Source organism: Sus scrofa, chromosome 2 (genome assembly GCF_054392235.1).
Source record: "Sus scrofa isolate SSC_HxYL_T2T_F1_AM1 chromosome 2, Sscrofa_HxYL_maternal_Yorkshire_Landrace_v2.0, whole genome shotgun sequence".
NCBI lineage: Eukaryota > Metazoa > Chordata > Mammalia > Artiodactyla > Suidae > Sus > Sus scrofa.
Window position 1 is genome coordinate 143,439,461 of NC_139384.1, and position 19,942 is coordinate 143,459,402.

At 35.5% G+C, this 19,942-nt stretch overlaps 1 long non-coding RNA gene across 4 annotated transcripts in view; it reads left to right on the forward strand.

Moving 5' to 3' along the window:
- LOC110259475 (uncharacterized) overlaps positions 1-19,942 on the forward strand; it is a 531,787-nt gene that overhangs the window by 93,250 nt on the left and 418,595 nt on the right. For 3 of the 4 annotated variants that reach the window (XR_014838778.1, XR_014838779.1, XR_014838780.1), the window contains one exon: positions 16,502-16,583. The exons of the other annotated variant lie outside the window; for it this stretch is intronic. This is a non-coding gene — a long non-coding RNA (uncharacterized LOC110259475). The remainder of the gene's footprint in view (positions 1-16,501; positions 16,584-19,942) is intronic. 4 annotated transcript variants of the gene reach the window in all.

Consider the following 19,942-nt stretch of genomic DNA (forward strand, 5'->3'; position numbering starts at 1 on the left):
TTTCTGCTTATTTTAGTATCTTCAATTTTTCAGTGTCTTATGTGGGAGTTTAGATTATTGATTTTGATCTTTCCTAACATAAGCATATAGCTCTACATTTCCTTCTAAGCACTGCGTTCACTGCCTCTGTAAGTTTTTGTATGTTCTATCTTTATTTTTATTCATTTCAATGTGTTTTCTAATTTCCCTTTTGAGTTCTTTTTTTTTTTTTACCTATTCGTTATTTAAGAATATATTGTTTAATTTACACATTGTTTATGAGTTCCCCAAATTTTCCATTTCTCCTGACTTCTTGTGGTAGGAGAACATACTTTGTATTGTTTTTCTAGCCTTTTAAGTTTATTGAGCCTTGATTTATGGCCTAATATAAAGCTTTCCACCTGCGTATATTCATTTGCTGTTGTGTAGAATGTTCTACAGATATCTGTTATGTCTAGCTGGCTTATGGTTACTGAAGCCTTCTGTTTTCTTGCTGACTTTTTGTCTAGTTGTTTTAACTAGTTGTCTATAGTTGTTCTCTCTTATAAACAGTTTAACTTTTATCTTAAATCTGCTCCCAACTGCCTTTCAATTGCAACTTCCATGAGAGTGCCCTTAGGCTTGACTTTCTGTGAAACCAGTTCCTTTGGGAAGAGATTAGGAGTTGTTTTCCACTTTGCCCAACCCAGGTAACATCTCTAAACCTGGGCTCTAGACCTGAGGGTGGGGGCCATGGCAAGCTTCTCTTTGAGCTTTTTCTCTCTAGGATTGGAATGCTCCCCAAGTTGGGGTGGGGTGGCCAGAAGTCCTCAGGTGCCTGCTTCACCTGGCATGGAACTACTGCCTCTTGGACAAGGGCAAAGATAATGAAGAGCCTGTCCTCTAAGCTCACAGTGTCCTATGTAAAATCTCTATTCCTTGTGTAGGGGCTGGAAAGCAGCCCCTCAAAGACATCGACCCAGGATTTAGCCTCAGGAGCAGGTAGCTGGGAGTGGGGTGAGAAATGCTGATGTCCTATTCTTCCCCAAGGGAAAACTGCTTTGCGGTAGGGAGCTGGGGGGAGAGGGAGCCCTATGTTCTTGGCTGCAGCAGCTTGGAATGGAGTCCCCACCTTGCTGAAGTGGGGAAGTGGGGGGGGTGTGTGGCATGGGGTGAGGTGAGGGAATAATCTTGTCTTTGAATACCACAGACTCTTGTCCTTTTAAAAACAAATTTTCAAAATTTTCTTCAATTGATGTTTCCTCATTTACTGTTTGTCCTTAGCACCATTTCCAGAGTTTGCATTTTTTTAAAAAATGTTTTTGTTTTTAATGTAGTTTTCACTAATTTCAGTCGCGAGCAGGTGAGCACAGCTTCCAGCTTCTCAGCTGTCATGAGACGGTCAGTCTCCAGTATGTACTTTTAACCCCTTTAACCCTGGTGTTCAGTGTTTATGGTGATAGTTCTACAAGAGCTATTTAAATAAATGATACTTGACCCTCAGATGCAGTAAGAGTTCTTTTTTTGGCTTAAAAAACTAAATTGAATTTGTTGTCAGTCATTTCAGCATACGTCATATTGTTCATATTGTTTGAATTTCTTCCTCATTAATTTAATGGAACTGAAACGTATGTGCTTTCTTTCAGTGTTGGTATATTGGCTGGGAAGAGGTATGCACACTGCCGACCCGGCAAACCTTTCTTCCAGTGTCGTAAAACTCTTACTGCGGTTGACTTCTCTTTCTAGATTTTTGTGGTGGTTTCTCGCAAAGTATTTCCTTGAGAGAATAATACTAGAGCAGGCAGGTTTTCTACTTTAGTCCCTGACCATAAAGCCTAGGAGTACGTAAAGACTGTGTTTGGATTATCAATAATCTACCACCTGTACCAAAAATGTGGCTGAACTACAGGCTCTGCCGGGCATGAGTTAATAGCATTATCTTCATGAAAAGAGCCTGCAGCACAGTGTCACAATCATCAGGATCACGGTGTCCTCTCCAGGGAGAATCTGCTCCACACAGAAGTTGTTGTCACTGAATATGTGGGGAGGATACCGTGGTTTGAAAGCTTGTGTAAGACGGTAGAGAGAATACTAGAAACTTCTGTTTTTATTTTAAATTTGTAATTGATTCTGTGACCTTGAGAAAGTCATCCAGACTTCTGAGTCCTCCCATTTGTGATGTGAGGGTGTTTTTGGATTAGATGATCCCATCAGCTTTAATAGTCTACACCTACATGTGATAGTTGCTCTGGTAGGACATGGGAAAGTAGAACCAATGGTCCCTAGCCACAGAGTTGGAAAGACATAGTGTAATAACCAAAAGAATATTAAACATACAAGGGAGTGTGGTACATGTTAAATAAGCGCTATAGGACATAATTCTTTCCTGGACAAATAATGTCCCGGATGTTAAGTCACCTACAAGCTTCCACTTCTCTGTTCAGCCTTCATTACTACCAAACAGCTAAATTATAGGAGAGAGAAATCACTTCCCCAACTGCAAAACGTGAGGTTTGAAAAAAAAAAAAATCCCCAGAATAGGGGGACAGAATCCTAACAAACCCCAATATTTCAGAATACATGAGCAAGTTATCTAATTATATAGCCTTTAGAAGCAGAATTTTAATTCAAGAATCTGCTAAATGCAGTGAAAAATCTAGCTGCAGTGTAATTCAGTACTGACACTTTAGCCAGTAACGCGTTTAAAATGAAGCAGCAGAAAAATTGATGACTATCTGCAATTACCTTGGTTTTCTCTTTTATTGGTTTAATGATGCAGGTACAACAGAATCAAACAAATAATTGCCGATGGCCTCTATCAGCTCCTTTCTATACTCCATGCTATCAGAAATGTAAATAGTTGCCCTTATGGGAATGGCGTATATGGGACCATTTGTCTATTTTGAAAGCTTTATGAATCATTTCCAGATGATTTCCCTTGATACACTGTAATACCAGCTATTAGAGCCCTCCTCTGTTTCTTGTTAACTTCCTTCTCTGCGCTCCCTGGTCTCTTACTCATTTTGGATACAACTACGTGTACCATAGTAAATCACTTTTCATTATTAGGTTAAGGAAATAGGTTTTATTTTAGTGCTTTCTCTGTAATTTATGTTCTGTATAATATGAAAGATTTGAATGTGGTACACAATTTTTAGATCCTAAAAGCCAGTGTAGTTGACTCATGCAGTTAGAGGAATTTGGTGCTAGGATCTAATGTATTTTTTATTGTACCTATTCTGTGATTTAGATAACAAAAACATTTTCATGAAACTATTATCTGTATTATAACACCCTATGGGTTTATAAACAATGAAAGTCTAAAAGAAATTAGCAATGAATAAAATAATGAATAAAAGCTATTTTAAAAAAATAAAATCTTGCCACCGTCAATATTTTGTAAATATTTGCCATATATCCTGCAGTAAGAATACGCAACTCATTTAGATGTAAAGTATTAAATCATAGTGATTATTCACAGTATAGTAGTTTTTTTTTAAACAGTACTGGTTTTTTTTTTGTTTTTTTTGTTTTTCCGAGTAAATGTGTTAAATTCAGCTAAGTTATTGTGTTCTGAATAAGAAAGCACAGTTTCTGTGTCTGTGGAAGTTCGAAGTATGTAGATTCATGTAATTACACAGTTCCAACTGCCTGCAAGATCAAATGTCTAAAAATGGAATTTTATTTGTTTTAAGCTCTAGATCACCTTATTGCAAGCAAGTCATTCTAGATGTTTTCAAGAAATTCAGTGCAATTCAAGGATTTCTTGCCCAAATTTAAATTCTGCTTTAAGTTTTACATTTTTCTTAAATATATTCCTATGTCTTTTATTTTTTCTGATGCTTTTGTAAATAGAAATATTTTCCCAATTGTTATTTTTTGTTATTACGGGAGACATTCTTGGAGGTCTAACTTGGAGCCAACTCATTCCATTCTTTGAATGATATTTTTAAGTCTGTATGTTAAATCCCTTCCTGCTAAATACCTTGAGTGATATCTGTTCCCAACAATGAACTCTAAATGGTAGAGGATGGCATTGTTGGCTTGTAATTCATGAGTGACATTAGAGTAGCATAATATGGACACAATGTTCACTTTTAGGAATTTGGATTCTATGTCACCTGTGACAGTGGGGAAATAATAATGCATTAATATCATACCTAAAGCAATAAGCTTTGCCTGAGAGATGGGAAGTAAAGAAATTTATTTCAAGATACAGACATTATCACACCATATTAACCAGCGGTAAAATTCATTGAAGTGTTCTCAAATGGACCTAAATTGGAAGAATTTAATCATGTAGCATCTGTTCCCATATGTCCTATGAATAAAAGGAATATTTATACTCTTTGACGTCTAGGAAAAGACTGGGTGCTGTAAATTGAAGACGTTTGATCTTATAAACAAGCTCAGGAAATCTAAACTTACTTGAAGATGAAGCAGCTGTTTGACTATATAGGGTGATTTGAAATCTTCCACTTTACACTACCCTGAAAAAGAAAAAAGCGTTAAAGGTTATAAATCCCAAGATATATTTTATTTAGCTAGAAAACTTTCCAGAGCAGAAAATTTTAAGCTAGGAAGTCTGATCATGTTGTTCTCAGAGGAATCTTTCCTCACCCTCCCTCAGGAGTTTTTATAGGAGAGCTAGTAGATTTAATAACAAGTGCTCATTAAATGGTAAGTTTATCCTTTGTCCTGTCTTCTTATTCATGTAAAAATGTTGGTAAGATTAGTGAGATTATCATTTAGGTTGCATACTAAAGTTTCTATTAACGTGTTTTGAAAGCAATAAATAAAAGAATCTGTTTTAAGATATCGGATGTTTCTGATAAATCTGTTTTAAGATATCAGATGTTTCTCGAAGGAAAAGAATATTAAATCTCATAACACATTTTTAAAAACTAACTAAAATGGTGTGGATATTGGCTTGATTTTCATACTATATATAACTAATCAAGGATGTGATTAACCTGCCTATTTCAGTATGAGTCAAGAAAGCAGAGAACAGAAAGAGTTCACTGTATTCTTTAAGACGTACGTAGACTTCTGGCCTACCCACAGTGCAAGTAGAAATGTCATCTAGAGTTCAGTTTTCATTTTAGAACTGCTTTGGTAGGATGATTCTATCTTTTGCCACTGTTGTATAGAATGTCTAGATTCTGTATTCATGTTTTAAGAAAAATACTCCATTAGTGAAACATTGTGTTTTTTAATTTATTTTTATTTTTTAAGGTTTTATTGACGTATTAAAGTTTTTTTATTTTTTAAAGTTTTACTTACATTGTTGTGATCATATCTGCTGTACAACAAAATGTTTGTAAATGAATCAACTGACCAGAAAATAGCACAAGAATTTTAATAAATTCAAAATACTTACATGGAAAGAACACAAATTTTATTAAATGAAATTATATAAAAGTTTAACTGTATCTCTCCCATACTGCTTGGCCCCAACATCTATTATATAGCTAGAAAAGCAAGATTTATTCCCAGCTTGATTTTCCTAAATGTTTATATTCCTCCTTCCTCACCAAGAAAATAAGTTTTCAAGATAGAGTTCTTGCTTAACTCTGTTTTGCCTTTTCCTAACTTTATATTATTCTTTGTTATATTTTTCATTTTTTGCCATAATTTAAAATGATTTTCTTTCAGGATTTATGTTTACTGCCATCCTTCTTCCATTTATTGAATACAGAATATTTAATAGGTATCGATTATTTGCCATATATTGTTATGGGAGCATACCTATTAATCAGAGGTAAAATAGTACAAAAACTGAACTTTTGATAGACTTTTTAAGAAAGTGAAAATACAGTTATAACTTGAATATAGTAAATCACAGGATTGAGAGTAAAACTGAGAGTACTCTTTTACCAAACTCCTCTCATACGTTTTCCAGGAACCCTTAACCACTTTAAAAAGATTAATGTGCACCTTTCAAACTTTTTCTATGCATTTATATAAATACATAACTCATACAGAAAGAAATAAAATTTTCTGTGTAAATGAAATCAAGATACGTATGCTTTTAAAATTTCTTTTTTACTCTTAACAGTGTGACATGGCAGTCTTTCTATTTCAGGGCATAGATCTTATTTAACTACTGTATGAATTTTTGTGGAGATAATTAATCACTCCCTCAAAATGGTTAGCATTTAAGTTGTTACTAATTTTTTACTAATATAATCAATACTGTAATGACTCTTTTATACATGTATAGATATTTTTAAAGATATTTTATATAGATGTAGATTTTCTGTGAAGCAGTTAGAGAAATTAGACTTATAAATCTGATGTTTTAGCACATAACTTCAAAAAAGATTGCACCAGTGTATACTGCTGTCAATATTGTTAATTTCCTATGCCTAACTCGCACATACTATTCCAATAGTTATTTTAATTTTAATGAATCTGAGGGATGAAATATATTTTTGTTTTAATGTGTGTTTTCCTTGTTTTTACTGAGAAGAATCGTCTTTTCATATGAATACAGGCTTTTTTTTTTCTCTTTTGCAAATTGTTACTTTAGTGTTTGTCCATTTTTAATCAAGTAATTTACCTTTTGCTTACTGAAGTGTAGACATTTATAAACGACGAATGTAAAATCTTCATGCAGTCTACATGGGGAATCTATTATTTAATATATACTGAATATAATCAAATCCTTTACATTCCTCTTTATTAGTTTCCTAGGGATGCTGCATATTAGCTGCATTTCTTAGCGTATCAGTTATACTTTTTTTTTTTTTTTTTACTTATTATTGGTTGCCCTGGAGTTTGCAGTTAACAAACAACTAATCCATGTCTTCTTTCAAACAGCACTGCAGCACTTTGAGAGTGGTGTAAGTTTCTTACAGCAAAATAATTCCAATTCCTCCCTTCCATCCTTCCTATCATTGTTGCCATGCTTTTCACTTATATTTAGGCACAGATAAGCATATAGATACATATATACATGCACATGTGTATATATATGTATATAGATTTATAAGAATATACATATATGTACATATATGCATAAGCATACATTGTAGAATACATTATAGCTGTTATTATTTTGAAGAAATTATCTGTTAGGTCACTTAAGAATAAGAAAAAGAAAAGATTTTATTTTTATTAATCTGTTACATTTTTAGTTGGACAATGATCGTCACAACCCAATTTGATAGCATTTCTATCCCAAACCTGCAGTGCATCCCCCACCCCGCAACTTGTCTCATTGGGAAACCATAAGTTTTTCAAAGACTGTGAGCCAGTATCTGTTCTGCAAAGAAGTTCATTGTGTCCTTTTTTAAGATTCCACATGTAAGTGATAGCATGTGATATTGGTGTCTCACTGTCTGGCTAACTTTACTTAGCGTGATAATTTCTAGGTCCATCCATGTTGCTGCAAATGAAAAGGTTTTAATATATTTATTCTTTGATGCTCTTCTTTTTGGTATGTGGATTTGAGTTTCTGATAGGTATTATTTTCCTTGTTTCCAAAGAATTTCTTTTAGTATTTCTAGCGAGGTAAGTTTAGAGGCAACAAGTTCCTCAGTTTTTATTTTGCTGAGGATGTCTTTATTTCTCTTTCACTTCTGAAGGGTAATTTTGCAGGTTACAAAATTCAATGTTAGTGGTTTCTTTTTCTTAACACTTTAAATGTTTCACTCACTCTCTTGCTTGAATGTTTTCTGAGAAGAGGACAAATGTAATTCTTTGTTCCTCTGTATGAAAGTTGCCTTTTTCCTCTTGGACTGAAACTCATGCCCCTTCTTGTGGCTTCTGAACTTGGTTAAAAGAGTATCATGAAGAAGCCATTATTGCAGAGCTAAACACATGCATGGCCCAGGAACCAGAAAAAACTGAAAATAAATCCAGAAAAGTAGAGAATTGCAGGTCTAAATGCTGCTTCATGCCTCTTGAGATGAGTTAGCCAATGAGCAGCACTGTGGGTCAGTGACAAAATGAATGCTTAGTTTTCCTAGTTCTTCCAAATCTTATAAGAATCTATTTGTGGCTCTCTTAGGAAGCTTACCAAAAAAGGGAATTCTGAGTAATGCAGTTTTCACCTTAGCCAAATGACCCATTTCAAGGCTACCACAGTTCCCCCTAAATGGTACACTAGTGTATGATGAAATTTTATCAATCATAATTAGAAAAACAGTCTTTAACAAAGGACCATTAATGTAGTGTTTTCATGTACCTAACAGAATAGTTAAGCCAAAAATGACAGTGACAGAATTTTCTATATGAATGTAGTTCTTCCTGTTAAAATATTTGAAAATGGATTTCCTATTTGTTTAATCTAGTTTTGTATCAGTGAATTTTTGAATCATACTGGTCCTATTGGTTCAAAACCTTGAGCAAAACCATGTGGTTAGCATATATCAAGTTTTTCTCCTTTTTATTTGCTGTGGAAGAAGAATCATCTTTTGGTTGATCCAAAAGTGTCCTCACATTATTATCAGATAATTTAAAATCACATTAAACTATCATCTCTTTATTTAAGACACTAGTCCTGATTTCTCCTGCTCTGATGATGTCATAAGCACCAAGACTTTATAGAAGCATTAATAATCAAACTCACAGCTGGGTCTTGTCAACACAATCAAAGACTAATGAAAGTGAATTAAAGCTGAAAGCGATGGTTGGAATCATTCTGCTACTGCTCGTATAGCCAAGGCCATTACATGGTGCTCCAAATGTGTAATCCAAAATGGAAGGAAATGAGATTCAGCTGGTCTTCAAGAGACACAGGGGACCTGATGAAAGCATTGTAAACAAGCCAGTGGACGCCATCTATCAGAAATTGTGAGACATTTTTTATTAAAACAAAAGACCTGGCAGAGAAAGTGCCAAAATGCTGTTCTTTAATAATGAGATGGAGCTGATAGTTTGTTCAATTTACACATCAATTTGTTCAGAAGCTTTTTTTGAAAGGCAAGAATGTTTGAATACTAATCACTTTATATTTGAAAGGTGCCTAAATCTCTAGCCAGAGTGTATTGTGGAGAGATTAAAATGTTCTTAATTTGGTAAAGACTGAATTTACAGCAGTGAATTTGGAAAGCTAAAATGTAATCTCTTATGCATAAATAAGGCTGTCATTGAAATATCAACATAATCATTTTTAAGGCATTGAGTTGTCACATCTTGCATTGGTTTTCATGGCGTAAAAAACATACTTTTAAAAAAATTCTGAGAGTTGTCTCTCCTCCAAAAAAATAGATTTTAAATACATTTAATTGTACAAAAAATAACTTGTATACTTTTACCAAAGTGATTTAATGGTTCAGTCTCTCAAGAGATAACTGTTTTAGTTGGTATTATAAAGCTACATTTCTTTGAAAGCTCTTTAAATATCCTAAAATAGTAGGTAATGTATTCAGTTTTGGGAAAATGTGAGAGCAAACCAGATGTTGAGCCTTATTCAAAAGGAGGTAGCAGAGACGGGGCATTAAGATATTTACTCCATTAGACTAATTAGAAACTCTATGTATTTTATTTATTTTAATATTTTTATGGATAACCTTTTCTTAATAAATTAATGACTGAGATGAATTCTAGGTCTCTTGAGGTAGTTCAGGATGTCACAAAATTTAATTCAAATTTTACTAAATACATTTTATATATACTATTAAAAATGTCACTTAAAACATAAATGTGTTATGCGGCATAGTTTAGCATATTAAAGATCATTATGCTAATTTTATGTTGGATTTCTTCACATTTATGCAATTTTCAAGGAGAAAAAGCTTTTCTTGCCAATTCTATATAACTGAAGAATATCCTAAGATTGCAGGATAAACTATTAAGAACATTTTACCATAACCACCCACTGGCCCACTTAAATCCAAATTTTAAAGGCCTGTGTTCATCAAATACTAACCTTGTCATTTAAGTTACTTTCTAATAAGTAAATATTATCCATGTAATCCTACTTTGCTAAATAGTATTAATAAAATTCTGTTTTTATCTCTTGATTTTGGGGATTGCACTAACATTTCTTCTGAAAAAGGATATATGCTGCTGGGAACTGAAAATTTATGTTTTAAACTCTATTAATGTTGAGTAAGTCACTCCTTTTTAAGCTCGAAAGCATGAGAAAACCTCTTTTCCTGATTCCCTTTGCCTCTGTGGAACTGATGTACCCTAAGTAATAGACAATAGCCCTTTATATCCTAGGCCAGGTAACCAGGGCTAGCAAATTAACTCAGAGTTTTAGTAAAGAGGGGAGGCCATATTAACTTGAAAGCTCCTTTGCATAGGCATCCACCCAGTGCTCACACACAAAAAAAAACCCACAAAAAAACCCAGAGGTTGGAAACTGCTCCTCCATGAGGCATGTATGCAAATGATTATCAGTTGCCACTTGCGTCAGACACAAAATTACTAACTACTTTTTTGGCTCCTGCTCTCACATAAATAAAACCACAAAGGCCTTGAGAGGGGATTCAAACCCTTCCAACCCTGGGACCTAGGTAAAAATCCACTGCTTCTAGGGAAAGGTAAATCAACAGCCTTCTGCCCTGGAGAAAAAGAAGGAAAATCACTTGGTCCCAGGTTTTGGCATCAACACAAAAGAGAAATCTGCTCAGTTGGAGCAGGAGCAGGAAAACTTGTGCCTAAGACCGATACAGGTAGAGCTTAGCTTCCAAATAGAGGAAGATCAGAAATACTTAGCAAGACTCATATCCAAGGCCCAGCACAGGCCCGCATAAGGTTGAAGCTGAACAAGCTTAATAGAACTGAATACTTTTTTTGCTGCACCATCATGAGCCTAGTGGTCTATTAAAGATGAACTGGAAGATGCTTTGTCTGTGGCACAGACATTCAGGAACTATTGAAAGCCAAGGATGAAATTGAAACAGTGGGAAAAATGCTCTGGCATCTCAGGCCAAATCTTAAGCACAAGATAATAGAAGCCTATGTCTGGAGGACTTTGAAACCTATGAGGCACAGACAGCTGTGGGATCATATTGAAGAGTCTAACATAGATGTGATGAGACTTCAAAAAAGGCCAAGATGGAAAGAACATGGAAGAAGGAATATTTGAAAAAGTAATGGCTAGGAATATTTAAAATTGGTGAAGTAAAACATTGAAGCTTTGAAAACCCAGCAGAATAAACAAAATTAAAACAACACCTAGACACATTACAGCCAAACCTCTGAACACCAAAAACAAATACCTTGAAAGCATACAAAAGAAAAAAAAAAGAATTACTAAATATGGGAAATAAAAATAAATTATAGCATACTTAGAAAAAAAAGAACAATATCTTTACTTTCTGAATTTTTTTTTATCTGAAGTGTTTTTTTTTTACTAAAGACTCTCATACTTTCTGAAATTTTAAAGAACTTTATCCAGGTGTACTCAGCTAATATATCCTTCAATAATAAAAGCAAAGTAAAGATTTTCTTAGAGAAACCAAAAGCTGAGAGAACTCATTGCAAGAACACCTGCAATCCAAGAAATATTAAAAAAAAAAGTTCTTCAGGCATAAGGAATATTATAACATGGAAATTTGGATTGACATAACAAATACGAAAGCCCTAGGAAAGATGAAATTAAGGGTAAATAAAAAAGATATTTTTAATTACTGTGATAGACAATTAACAATTTAAAGAGGACAATGTATTTGAGGGTTATATAATGTCAGTGAATGGGTTTGTTGTTTACTAGCAAGTTTAGTAAGAGGTAAATTGTATTTGTTGGTTACTTCACCCCATGTAATTCCCCCAAAATTTCACATCCTAAGCTGGGCCTTGAATTTTAGGTAGGTTTTTCAACCAGTCATTATTTGTCATTTGGATGATTACAGTCTTAAGTAGTCCTTCTAGAACTTTTTTTTCCCTAAAAAATACAATCATTAGGACATCTTTAAGATAAGTGTGGTAAATTGTTGTGGATAATTATAAATTCCAGCTTGTTCCATACTTGATTATGACAGCATGCTGACGAATTCAAATACCCCTCTGGCAAAAACATACATGTACACTGACCACCCTTTTATAAAAATGCTTATTGTGCCTGATGGGACTCTGGGGGGAAAAAAAAAAAAGATGCTTACCAAGCCTGTTGTGACGTATCCACCAAGTTGCCCTGTTGCACTTTTCTGTACAGTCTTTTTCATGTGAGTACCGCTGAAGTAATGGAGGGACCACCCTGATTCATCCACACAGTCTGCTCCTGTCCCCACAATGTGCCTTGAGTTCTGGAACCTCGGAACTGAGAGTTTTGGGAATTGGTACTCAACTTTCTTTTTTTTTTTTTAAATTTATTTTTTTATTTTTTAAATTTAATTTTTAAAATATTTTTTTATTTCCCCAATATATTATTTTTTTTCTACTGTACAGCATGGTGACCCAGTTACACATACATGTATACATTCTTTTTTCTCATATTACCATGCTCCATCATAAGTGACTAGACATAGTTCCCAGTGCTACATAGCAGGAGGTACTCCACTTTCAATCATTTGCCCAATCAGGGCAGTTATTTCTCTTGCCTCCTGGAAATCCCTACTTCTTACAGGGAAATGGAAGTAAGGTCATGAATGGGTTTCCAAGGAGATCAGGAGCCCCTTCTTCACTTGCCAGTGGACTCAGGTGCATAGCGTGGTTTCATCCTTCCTTCCTCCCACCATCTCTCTTTTCCTCTCTTGCTGCCTTTCTCACTCTCTGTCTCTCATCTTTCTTGTTCAGTGTGTAAACTTTAAGACATTAGTCTCAAGATCACTGCTAGACACAGGGAAATTTCACCAGTTTTCTTTTGTCTTTGTCCTTTGTTTTGTTTTGTTTTTTTAGGGCTGCATCCACGGCATCAGGAAGTTCCCAGGCAAGGGGTTGAATCAGAGCTGTAGCCACTGGCCTCCACCACAGCCACACAGGATTTGAGCCTTGTCTGCAACCACAGCTCATGGCAATGCCTGATTCCCCAACCTGCTGAGCAAGGCCAGGGATCAAACCTGCATCCTCATGGATACTAGTCAGATTGGTTTCTACTGCGCCGCAGCAGGACCTTCACCAGTTTTCTATATCCAAGTGATGTACATGCCTGAAGCTATGGCTTTGACCTTGATTCTCTTCTTTTTCTCTGTAGGTAGGCGGGATTAAAACAAATGATTGTTTCTCATGTAACAAGGATATAGTTTATTTTTTTTTTCACTCTTTCTTCCTCTTTGCAAAACATTAACATGTTTCATAAATGCTGGTGTAATTTTCTTTGGCAAGTATAAGCTGTTGTTTGCACTTAGTCACACACGTTCAAATACGTTTTTGTCACAGAGATGTGGTTTGGCCTTAGACCATCAGCTCTGGTGATCAGAGGCTGAGATCAGGGCCCCATTTTCCTACTTCTAGCTCTTTCTGGAGCATTTTAAGCAGCTTTATACCCACTTATTGTTTGTCTGCCTTCTGCCAAGAGCTTGTTAGAGACTGTTTTCAAAAGTCTGTTTAACCCCCAGGACACCATAGAAAGTCGTTCACATTGGGTTCTCCCTTATAAAAATGAAATAGAAGCTTGGATGCCTAAGATCAAAGGGTTACGAAATGATTTTAGGGGAGAAAACGGCATTTTGGTCACCAAAAATTAGGTTACCTACTTCCAATAATAGCCCTCAATTTTCAAATCCTGTGTTTTTTATAAGCACTACTTTACAAGCCCATGGCCTTCTTGGCTGAATTATAATCTGAGAGAATGTGGAGCTTTGACCGTTTTCCACCGAATAAATAAAATCATAGCATGAAAGAGAGAAAAACAGGCCAAGAGGTAGAGAAAATGTAGTCTTGTTAACAGTATTTGAGCCCTGAATTCAGCCCTGCCTGAATCCAGAATCCCCTGGACTTTTTTTTTTTTTTTTTTTTAAAGATGTATTGAATATAATTGACAAAAATTGATGGTATTTAACTTGTGTAACATGATGTTTTGATGCACATACATGTTGTGAAATAGTTCCACAGTCAAACTCACATAATTACCTTTTTTGTTGTAAGACGATTTCAGATCTCTTAGCAAATTTCAGGTATATAGTACAGTCCTATGAACTGTGATCACCATGCTGTACTTTAGATCCCCTGATGCCTTGGTTTTGCATAACTGAAACTGTGAAAATCTGGTAAACATGCAGTGGAATTTTATTCTACCTTAAAAAGAAAGAAATCCAGCCATTTATGACATACTGATGAACGTGAAGTTCATTACGCCTAGTAAAGTAAGTCAGAGCAAGACAATTACTGTATGATTTCACTTATATGTGGAATCCACAAAAGTCAAACTCATAGAAGCAGAAAGTAGAACCATGGCTGCCAGGGTTTGAGGAGGGAAAATAGGGAAATATTGACCAAGGGGAATAAAGTTTCTGTTACGCTGCAATTTTTCACTTGTTTCAACAAACAGATTTTTAAAAATTGCTTAGGCTAGTTTAGACTGTGTTTTCTATTACTTAAAAAACCTTGTGTGACTCCAAAATTTTTTTGCTATAATCCATATGCTGCAATGACTTTCAATGAGTATTACAATGAGGATAGAGGAAGTTCAGAGGAATCTTCATTTTCTAGTGACTTAGACGTTAAAGAGACTCTGTACTCTCCTTCTCTGTTAATAATGAGAAAATTCTCATGCACAAATTCAGATGCATCCACCGTGACAATTTACTGAGGAAGTGGAAAAGTGTTAAGTATCTTTCTCAGAGAGATGACCTATATTATGAATGAATTTTTCATTACAAAATGCAGTTATAAATTTTCTGTAGATTTGAGGCATTTGAGGCTTTGACTTAAAAGTCTCTAGGAAAGAGAGATTTCAATGTCATTCTCAGCTTTTTCTGAAAATAACCCTCTGATATGGCACCGTTTTTCCCTAAGTTGAATTATATAAGTGTTTCACAATGGGACTGCCAAATCGATATATTTTAGTGTTGGGACAAATGACTCTTTTCTCCTCCCCACCCCCCACTAAAAGGAAATCACTTCACCTGATTCAGACTCTAGACTGACCACATACCTAAACCATGAGGATAAATTGCAACCAAAGGAAAAAGGACTGTTCTCAAATACACATCCTTTTTTTTGTTTGTTTTTTTTTTTTTTTTTTTTTTTTTTGCTTTTTAAGGCCACATCTGCAGCATATGGAAGTTCCTGGCTAGGGTCGTATTGGAGCTGAAGCTCCCAGCGTACACCACAGGCACAGCAACTCAGGATCCAAGCCACGTCTGCGACTTACACCACAGCTCACAGCACCGCTGGCTTCCTAACCATCTGAGTGAGGCCAGGGCCTAAACCCGCATCCTCAGAGATACCACTCATCAGATTCGTTTCTACTGCACCACAAGCAGAACTCCCCAAATACACAGCTTCAAATGAGGCTGATGAAAGTTTCCTTTTTCCCTTGGCACGTGGAGAATTTGTGACTTTTTAGGCTGCCTGAAAACTTAGTGTGTCTTGATTCTTGCTATTCATACTTACTCTGAAATGAATAAAGTTCCTATAATTTTTTTTTTTTTTTTTTTTTTTTTTTTTTGTCAAGTGCCCATTTAAAGGCATTCATGCATCAGGGCCCTTGGTACAGAAATATCCAAGAGCAAACTTTGTGCCTCATGCACTATATCTACTTAGGCGCACTGCACACAGTTCTTGTGACCTGTGAATGGCTTCTCTGAAGTTGGCGCCAGCTACTTAGTGAGCAATGTGTAAACACAGGAGTAATCCATCTGAAAACGAGGCAGCTGCATAAGCAGCACAAATACAAAGCTGAGAGCTCTCGGAAAAAAACCCCAAGACTGCCTGATAAAAGGGACTTAGCGTGATGTCACTTGTGTTCTTTTTCAGGCCACCAAATTTCAGCACCTCATTGCTGCTTTGAGCATTAACTCCGCCTCCTAGGAGGCTGAGCGGATGTTCAATAATACTTTTCACAGTTAGACCCAGTTTCATCTTGATAGCCCTTAAGCACGATAACATTTATCTAGATCGGTTTGAGGTATGGAAGTCAGGAGAGAGTAGAGAGGGAAGCTACAGAAACTCGGCAGCGTGGAATAGAGGCAAGAGGCCAAGACTTGCTTATGCCAAAGGCCAGTGGACATTTGATTTGCTTCCCTGCAGACTTGTGCCTCAGTATTACTTTTGTACCCTTACTTGGGTGAAAAGGAGAATGGCACTCCTGTTAGCCTGTTTATGAAGAGTCTCCTATGAGGAATCACAAAATTGGAGCCAGCAGGGTGGAGGTTTACAGAACAAGTGTGGAAAAGAAGATGAAAAGCTCCAAAGAACATCAAAATGTGGTCTCTATTCCTAAGAAATAACAATGAAGTGGGAAAGTGAAATAACAATGAAGCAGGAAAGTGAAACATCAATACATTTTCCAAAAAAAAAAAAATCAGCTGAGCAGCAAACACTCAGAGGAGTGGAAAGTTCAAAAGATGTCTTCCTCATTTTTCTGTTACCCCAATCCTCGCAAACACATTCACCCACCAGTTCTTTGCATCTGTGCCAGGTCTTGGATTTGTACCTATTATGTTCTCGTTAGGCTCTCTGACTCAAACCCTGTCTTTTTCAGATTATGAGTTCACGTCCTCCTGGGATGCTTCTCTGAAATGCCATCCTCTGCTGGGCTCTACCAGAGCACATGTAACCTCACTGTAAGTACTTTGAAGATCTTAGCTTTTATATTGTATGTTCAGGGCCTGAAATAACAGCACACATTCAAGAACTATTTTAAGAATAAAATAATGTTGTCCCACCCCTTCATTTAATAAAGGGGATTGATGAAGACCTTGGTAGATAAGATTTTTGCCCAAGATTGAGCATCTGGAATGAAGACTTGAGTGCTGATTTTTTGTTCATGGACTTATTCGCTGCAGCTTCTCTGATAACTTTGCATCATAGGACTTTACCCACGGTGCATACTCTGGCCTAAAGGTACACCCCAGGAGACTAAGCTACCCGCATTTGTCAAGAGACTTTTTGTGTGAAACTAACGGTAAGGGTGGTTTTTTCTACAAGAATCCAAAGAACGAAATGTTATGAAATATAGTCCTAGACTTCAAGAGACTGTAGCAGTTACCTTGGATACTCTTCAGTGGATGAGTAAAAGTATCTGTGACATCTAAGACAAAATAGTCATTCACTACATGTTGGAAAAATCTAGTGAACATGCCTACTTTCTGAGGCATGTTAAATGGCTAACATTTTAGAATTCTTTCTCACAAAGTGCTAAAACAATACCTGAAGTTTCACAGGTCTACCCTGCTTCTTCATGGCCAAACTATAATGTGTGTTAAGTATCTTCTGTGAAGGATTGGCCAAAGTGGCATTGTAGTTTCAAATCCCGTTGTGGCTGTGGATTTTAGAAGGATGGGTCTGAACATCAAAAATATCACTGTGTTGTTCACTTTACAATGGCAGTACACTGGTATATTAAAAAACAAAAAACAAACACAAAAAAAAACACACAAAAAACAACCCTGTAGGTAGGAAGGAGGTAAAGGTAGCATGACTATAGGAAGGATGAGTTATGTAATGACTGGGCTTGAGTGAAGCTGGTGAGAGCCTACTAGGAACAGTACGTGCTAAGAATCTATAGTTCATCTAGCAAAAAAAAAAAAAAAAAAAAAAAGTTTCTTAGGAAAAAGTAACTTTTTTACAGAGCTAAATTCTAGTATATCTGAGAAGGTCATTTTGTTATTTCAAAACAAATAAAAACACAAGCCATGACCATTCAGCACACAAGAAGTAATTTCAAATAAAATTACTGCCTAGCTGAATGCTTAAGCAATTTTGGATTGCTGGAGTGAATCACAGAATAATTATAATGTAAGCTCATTAGGTTCACAAGAGAGATGTGCTGATTTATTTCAAGTGTTCTCCAGTTCGTTTAAACCTCACCTTTTCTTTCTTTGGCCTATTAGATGCATTTGCTAATCCCATTTTGTAAACTGCATCTAGTCTTGCAAATTTAACCTTGTGGTGAACTGCTATGACCATTCAGTGATGATTTGATGTTTTGTGGGAATCATTAAAAAAGTTTGGTCCTTGAAAGTACCTCTTTCTTCGCTCCCTCTTTAGTATCTCATAATACACAAAGTAAGTTAGAAACTTAGGTATGATTTTAATATTTACGATGGCTTATGTATGATGGTTTACATGTGCTTTTATGATGGTTACTAAGTGTGATAAAATTCATCCCCGGGTTGACAGATACCCAGTTGATATCATGGCTCCATTTTAATTTTATAATTTGGGACTTTTATGGGCAATTTAGGGGAAAGCTTTAATCTCTTTCCTGCCATAAATTGTTTTCCTTCTTATAAGTAAAGAGAATATTATTTGAAATTACAAACATTGTTCTAAGAAAGAGTTTCCCTTTTTTTTTTTTTCTCTAAAATATGTGCAAGTCTGCCAGAGGCATGTTGGATATTATGTATGTATCCCCTGGCTTTAAGATTTTTAGTTCAGGGATCCCACAATTACTCTTTCTATACCCACTGGGGAAAATACCTATTTTTTCTGTTTAGGAAATTCCTTAGGGCTTTACAGTAAACTACAGTGTGGCAGTATATGAATTCTCCCACTTGCCTTACCTCTATTATCTTAGACCCCGGACAAGTTGTGCATATACGCTGGTTTTTTGAGTTCAATTATTCAGGCAGACGGAGGATATGATCCCCACCTCCTTATTTTACCTGCCCCCACCATATCAAAACAGCAACAGCTTGTGGCCTAAGGCCGCACAGATCACTGAATTTGCTATGACTAGCCATAGATGGTGGAGAGCGTCATGAATAATAGCTGAATGTGGTTTACACATTGTTTTTAATAGGGAGTAGGGAGAAATATAAATCCTTTCATTGTTTCTTATCTATTAGGGTCCTAAAATTTTTGATTCATAGCAAGCAGAAGAATCACAATAAGACTTGTCCCAGAATGAGGAGCAGGTTTGAAACAGAAAGATTAAAATCCAGTATGTGTGTCTTTCAATAATGTAATTCTGTTATTACCACAGAATTCTTATTGCTTCATGAGAATACAGTTGTTCGCTAAGGTTCTATAGAAGAGAGAAAACTAAATGTATACATGTTAAGATTTATCCTTTTTCCTACCTCACCTAGTGTGGTTTATTTTCCACTTATTGCTAACATGGTGTTTTCGCTACTACTGTTTCTGCAAGAGATTGAATGGCAGAGGTAATAACACTGATTGGATTGAATTTCCATTTTAAATGAAGGGACCGATTCTTGGATCTTGTGATTAATAAAGGTCAAATGTACACTGACTCTACACTAAAACAAAACAAAAAAATGCAGTCGTAGGACTATTTAGTCTAGAAAGCTTTTTCCATTTCAATCACCTGAAAATTTTAACCAGAAGGAGAATTTTATTACGATTTGAGTTATTTCTCTTTTGATTTGGCCATCCATGTATATAACATTCTCATTTCAGATATCTGTTTAATTTTGAGTATTTAAGCACAGATTTTGTTTACATGTACATTACAAAATTTGTTAAAATTTTAAACTGACTGGCTTTACATCAAGGCATAGTTGATTTGATCTTTTGTGTTGCTTAATTTAATCATAAACCAAACTATGAGAAACAGGCATGTCTTAGAGTAGCCTTTACCTTTCTTAGAAAACTTGACTGTTCTTTTCATGAAATCTCAAAAACTTGCAGTATTCTTTCACACTTCACTTCTCTCATTTCAAAAATGAGCAAAGGCTAGTTTTAGATGTATTTTTATAGACACTTCACTGACAAACAGAGGTCACTTTTAAATTAGGAGGTGAAATTTGAAATTAATGGATGAAATTTGATGTTTTAAGAGGTTCATTTTTCTCACATGTAATTATAAGAATCAACCTAATTCAAAAGTGGCAAGTGCCTTTTCCTGTCCTGAGTATGGATACTTTGGAAAGTTTTTCTTGACTGGTACATCAGAGATTACAGAGGACTGTAGAATAGTGATATGTTGAATTACATATTACTTTCACCATTTTCCAGC